A 6000-nucleotide genomic window follows, 5' to 3' on the forward strand; every position below is an offset into this window, starting at 1 on the left:
GGCCCCACACTACAAGAAGGATGTGGAAAAATTGGAAAGAGTCCAGCGGAGGGCAACAAAAATGATTAGGCGACTGGAACACATGACTTACGAGGAGAGGCTGAGGGAACTGGGATTGTTTAGTCTGCAGAAGAGAAGAACGAGGGGGGATTTGATAGCTGCTTTCAACTACCTGAAAGGGGGTTCCAAAGAGGATGGATCTAGACTGTTCTCAGTGGTACCGGATGACAGAACGAGGAGTAATGGTCTCAAGTTGCAGTGGGGGAGGTTTAGGTTGGATATTAGGAAAAACTTTTTCATTAGGAGGGTGGTGAAACACTGGAATGCATTACCTAGGGAGGTGGTGGAATCTCCTTCCTTAGAAGTTTTTAAGGTCAGGCTTGACAAAGCCCTGGCTGGGATGATTTAGTTGGGGACTGGTCCTGCTTTGAGCAGGGGGTTGGACTAGATGACCTCCTGAGGTCCCTTCCAACCCTGATATTCTATGATTCTATGTGTATACATGCAAAAATATCCTTTTTGAAATTTTGGGCCCAACCTTGTTCCCATTTAAGTCAATGGGAATTTTGTCGTTGACATCGGAGGGGGAAAGATTGGGATATTTCCTTCCAAAGAATGTTGATGCAGAGTTTTTCTTTAGGGCTAATTTGCTGGCATTGAGGTCTTCCTTCCTTCCTTGTAAACAACTGCATTGACATATTTATTATGGGGAGAAAACCCCAAAAAAGGATTTACATAGATTCTATACAGAGAGATTTTTTAAAAACTCAGTGTCCATTTAAACCAAGATTTTTATTATTCCATGTGGATAGTGCTTCTTTGAATACCAGCTTCTACTTTCATATTGATTTCTGATTGACTGATTCAGGTTTAAGAATCACAATAGCTTTATTTGTACTGTCTGAGAAGTTTTGCTAATTATTTTGTTACAGACAATGGCATTATATCTGGGAAACACCTTGAGGACAAAGCACAAAGCCAGCAAGTCAGTGATGTCCCCATTGTGATGGCATGGTGCTGCAGGGAGCTGCATTGCACTGAATTTCACAACGCAGATATGATGCGCAGTGCTGCACTTGGAAAAAGCTGAACTGCATGAATACTGCTGAGGAAACTCAATGGCCTCTTCTGAACATGTGATAATTTAGTGCAAAGAAACCTGATGTTAATGCAACATTAAGGATGAGAATTTAAAAATGCACCGAGGTCAGAAAATAATGAAGCGACAGTCCTCAAACCAATGTTAACTGGGCCAAACTGCACAGCTGTGTTATTTTTACTGAGCTGCACTGCAGCAGTGCCTTAGTATAGGATTTTGGATCACAGTCCATGCTGTTAAATGCACACCTCAATGTACTGCACAGAAGCAATATGGCTGAGCTATATCACAGTGGCAGTGATGTGATGGTTTATTATTCTCTAGCCTCTCTTGCCTTGTTATTCTCCATCTTATTCCATGAACCAGAAGAGTTTGGTTATTCAGTGGTGGGTGAAGTGACAAGCTATGTATATCACTTACCTACTGCACAGGGTGGTGCTGTGAAGCATATTTCATGTTTGTAGATGCTTTGAGATCCTCAAGGAAGGTGATATTGCTATTACTATTTTATTGTTTATCTTACAATAATATCTAGAGGACCCACCTTGAGATCAGAGCCCCAGGGGGCTTGGTGCTGTACATGCACACACAATAAGAGTCAGTCCTTACTCCAAAGAGCTTACCATCTAAATAGACAAGACAAACAAAGGGTGGTAGGAGTAGGAGAAGTGACGTGCCCAAGGTCACATGCTTGGCCAGCAGCAGAGCGGAACCTAGGTCTCCTAAGTCCCAGCCTAGTGCCTTAGCCACTGGACCAGCTTGTGTCTCTTTTTAAGTATGTTACATGAGCTGTTGGGTGTCAGCCCAGTTGCCCATGGACACGAGCACACATTACAAACTCACCAGTACATTTACCACTCGTTGGCACCTTCATTTGGAAGTGCGGCAGGGAGATCAAGGATCAAGGGTGTGATCCTACAAAGTGCTGAGCACCTTCTCGGAGGTGCTGACTGCCCTAGACTCCCAGTGATGTTGTGGGCAGTCAGTACCTTGTAGGACTGGGACCTGGTGAGCCATGGAGAATGAAATCCCCTCTGGCCCCTTGAGGACAATCCCTGGCAAGGACTCTGGCACTGCCCAGGAGAAGCCTGCACTGCTAATGCCCTTGCTGTACATGGAGCGCTGCAGACTCCCAAGGTGCCAAGCTAGCACTTTTCACAAACACTCAGTTCCACTGGAAAAAAATACAGATCTACCGATGAAATAAGGATCAGATAAAGGCACATGGACACTCCCTTATGCAGGCCCAGCTACACCAGGCTGAGTTTAGTACTAGATACTTGGGCAAGCTTGGAGGCTTTACTGATTAACTTTCTCAACTCCCCTACTTTGGTGCATTGCATCCACCCTATAAATGATCCCAGGGATTTGGAGATGCACTGTGTCTGTTATCGCTTCCACTGAGCCTCTGGGAAAGCAGGATTGCATAGAAGCCATGATTCTGGAGATCTGTTTGGGATGTAGTTCAGTGTAGTACACCGCTGGCCCATGCATCTTCAGCTACTGGCCATTTAATACCCAGCATTATAGCTGCTTTGTGCATTGACTTTTTCATAACAAACTGTACACCCCCTCCCCCAAGCTTTGCAGAATGAAAAATGAACAAGATGGCATTGGAGGGTGGAAAAATTAAACCATTCAGACCTAAAACCAATTACCAAAGGGGGTGCAATTATGATGAGAGACGGGGGAGGGATTTTCAAAAGTCGCCTCTGATTTGGGAGCTGCAGGTGCTCAACACCTCCAAAAATTTGGCCTAAAGTCTTTCAAGTTGGGCACCCAAAACTGGAGGCACTCCTGATGGCTGTCCTCTTGGCCTTGCCCCCTCTCTGTGTCTCTGCATCTTCTGTACATCAAGATACCCTCCACCTTCTTAAAGGGCTTTGGTATCTATGGATGAAAAGTATTTAATTTGTTAATGTCTTGCCTCAAACCTATCCCCCTGGCCCGCCCTCCCCCACTCTGCTTCTTTGCTACACCAACATATTGCAGCTTGCCTTAATTAGGACCCCATTCCTGCACCTGGCACCACACGGCCAGCACTCTGCATTAAGTTCAGTGGGGTTCTATTGCAGGCGTAGTGCTCCACCTGTGCAACTCCAGTTGCAGGCTCAGGCTTTCGGCCTGGAAGCATGTCAGAGTAGAGCCTATCCCCGCCTATGGGTCCCGTTTGCCACTGCCCTGCACCTGGGTAGCTGTTTTGCACCATCGCAGAGCGGGTGTAAAATGGAATCAGTCTGAGCGGGTTGCACATCACACCCAGGTTTGCCCTTCTGTAAATGACTCCACAGGGTGCAGATAGGAGTGAATTTGGGCCCTATACATTTGTGAAGCACTTTGTGCAATGGGACTCCACCTGACTGAGGCCTCTTTGGGCAGCTGCATTACAAATCATACATTCTAACAGAGGCTTTTACTGTTCCGAGGGGGGCCGAGCTGGAGGGTCTTAGAATGTGCTGTGTCCTTCCTGTAAGGGCTCCCGTCACCTGAGCTCAGTCACATGAAGTCCTGTTCCTGCTAAATCTAAGAGGTCCCAGCACATTCTGCAATAGTGCACAGAACCAGACTGAGACTCGGACACCAGCCCAGGCTCTCTAAGGTATGTAGGCTCCGAACTTCAATGGAAGGAGCCTACATATCTTTGAGGAGTTGGATGAATCCAAGATGGAATGGAAGGATCCACAATAGAAGCCTTTTGACTAGAGGTGAGCACAGGATTTGGGCTTGTCTGATCAAAGACGGCTTGGCATAGGGCTTTCACCCAGCTGATAGGAATTTTACGCCACACCGTTTAATACATATATATATACATACCATGCCCTGGAATGCTAAAGCTAACCCACCATCTCCCAGTGCTGTGGAGGGACCATGGACCCACAGCCAGCAAGGGGGCAGCTAAATCATCTTAGCAATTCAAAGAGGCGAAGTGGATCTTCCCTTTTGTGGAAAAGAGCACCTCCTACACAGCTCTCCATGTCCACATGTGAGACCCAAAAGAGGAAAAAGAGCCTTGCACAAAACGGCTCTGCGGCTCAGAGAAATCACGCGCTACACTAGTGCTGTTGTGGGCTGAATCCAGCCAGACCCTCAGAGACTGTAAATCAGCACTGACGTCAACGGAGTGATGTTGATTTACACCAGATCAAGGTCTGGAACCGTGCTTGGTATTGTCCTACACGTCAGGACTAAAACACAGGGCAATCAGATGAGCGGAGGGCTTTTTTTCTCAGATAGAGCCTCTCACTGGATTCCCGGTGCCCTTCTACATTGGCTGGGAGAAGATTGGGATTAGCAGCGTTCCTAAACTTGGATGAGATTCTCCCTTCTTCTTTATATCCGCTACTCTCATCTTTATTTGTTCCATTATCCACGTCAAGCCCATTTTCTCCCCAGCCCCTGCTGGCCGGAGCACCAGCACTACTAGTAACTTTTGAACAAGTTCCATCCTGCCCCCAAAAGGTGGAGGGGAAAGGGGCCCCACAGGCTCTGCACAGGCATGATTTGTTTTTGTTTTGCCAGGGGTGTCTCTCCACGTGAGCCCATCCAGCAGACAATCAAATGGAGCCTCTACCTGGACAGAAAACGGCGGGGAGGGGGGCGGGTGCCTTCCTATAGGATCAGCGTTCTTGCAATGTCAGGGATTTCAATTTCTCTCCCCCCCCCCCCCCCGGCTTGCTTGTCAGAACAGCAGCTCGGGCCTCTCCCAGCCTCATTTCAGTGCAAGGACCCACCTGACACTCCTTATTGGAGGTCCTGTCTCCCCACTGGGAGCCGCAGCTGCCTGCAAGCAACTCTTGCAGCTTCAGCCAGGACCCATCTGCGAGGAAGAGAGCTGCGCACAGCGGAGCTGCGGGAAGAAGAGAGGTAACTTTCCGGGGGGATTCAGAACTTGGCTGGAGTCAGTGGCTTGCTGTTGCTTTGCCTTCGCACCCGTTAGCAATGATCATTGTTGAAGGAGTGTTCATGTTTCCTTCCCAAGGGTCGGGGTATTTCATGCAGTTTGTCGAAATTCATACCATCTGGGATTTTCCCCCCCTTAAACTTTCTAGGGGCGCTTGCTAATGAACTGCCCCCGCTTCAGTTCTTTCTTGCCTTGAGCTCTCGCTGGGGATCAGTGCAGGGACGGGTCGGTCAGTATCGTCCAGCAATGGATTATTTTGGATGTTAAAGCCTGCTCTGTAGCATTGCTAGAGACCGTTTGGTTGGTCTGGGGCTTCCAGGTTGCAATATCTTTGCTGTTTGATTCTTCTGGGCCGAGGGGAGGGATTGATTTTTATGCCCCCAGTTTGATGCAGTCCCGCTGCAGTCCCAGCTCCCTGGCAAACTGCAGACAGAGCCTTGGCTGCAGGAAGGAGTGCATCAAAATGCATTGCCTGCCCACTCAGGCAGCAGCGTGGGGGGCAGGGGGGGTGTCTTCCTGGATCCGTCTCTACCCCATGTCCTCCCCCAGTCGCCCCCGTTGTTACCCCTACCTGTGTGCGGGCGCTTGCAGGTTGAGCTTCAGGAGATTGAAGGAGAAATTGGACCCTGCCGCTTTAAGAGTGCCGTAATGCGAAAGCGTTTCTCCTTCAAGTGATCTGCAGAGGAGCAGCCGTAGCTTCAGCCAGGGGATTTCCCCCTTTCTTGGTGCTCTGAGCTCTCCACCGCCACCAACCAGCAAAGGAAAGCGCAGCAATCAGGCCTTTGCACGATCAGCCTCAAGTTTCCTGACTATTATTATTATTATTATTTTATTGTTGTTTTAAAAATATGTAAAGGGAAGGGATGTAGGTCCTGCTGTGACATCTTCAAGTTTGGACCGCAGCTCCTGCCTTCAGCAAGATCCTGTCCTGGTGCATTCATTTCTATTTAACTAGCTGAGTTGGTTTTTTTTTTTTTTTTTTTTTTTTTTTTTTTTTTTT

General features: G+C 48.1%; 1 long non-coding RNA gene across 1 annotated transcript; it reads right to left on the reverse strand.

Annotated features, from left to right (window-relative positions):
- Positions 1 to 459: 459 nt before the first annotated feature.
- Positions 460 to 5780, reverse strand: LOC119845143. The gene is made up of 3 exons (XR_005289521.2): positions 5572 to 5780; positions 4831 to 4946; positions 460 to 2989 (listed from the first exon to the last, which is right to left on the reverse strand). It is a non-coding gene; the product is annotated as an uncharacterized LOC119845143 (long non-coding RNA).
- Positions 5781 to 6000: the final 220 nt, after the last annotated feature.

The sequence above is a fragment of the Dermochelys coriacea genome, chromosome 18 (assembly GCF_009764565.3).
Source record: "Dermochelys coriacea isolate rDerCor1 chromosome 18, rDerCor1.pri.v4, whole genome shotgun sequence".
Lineage (NCBI taxonomy): Eukaryota > Metazoa > Chordata > Testudines > Dermochelyidae > Dermochelys > Dermochelys coriacea.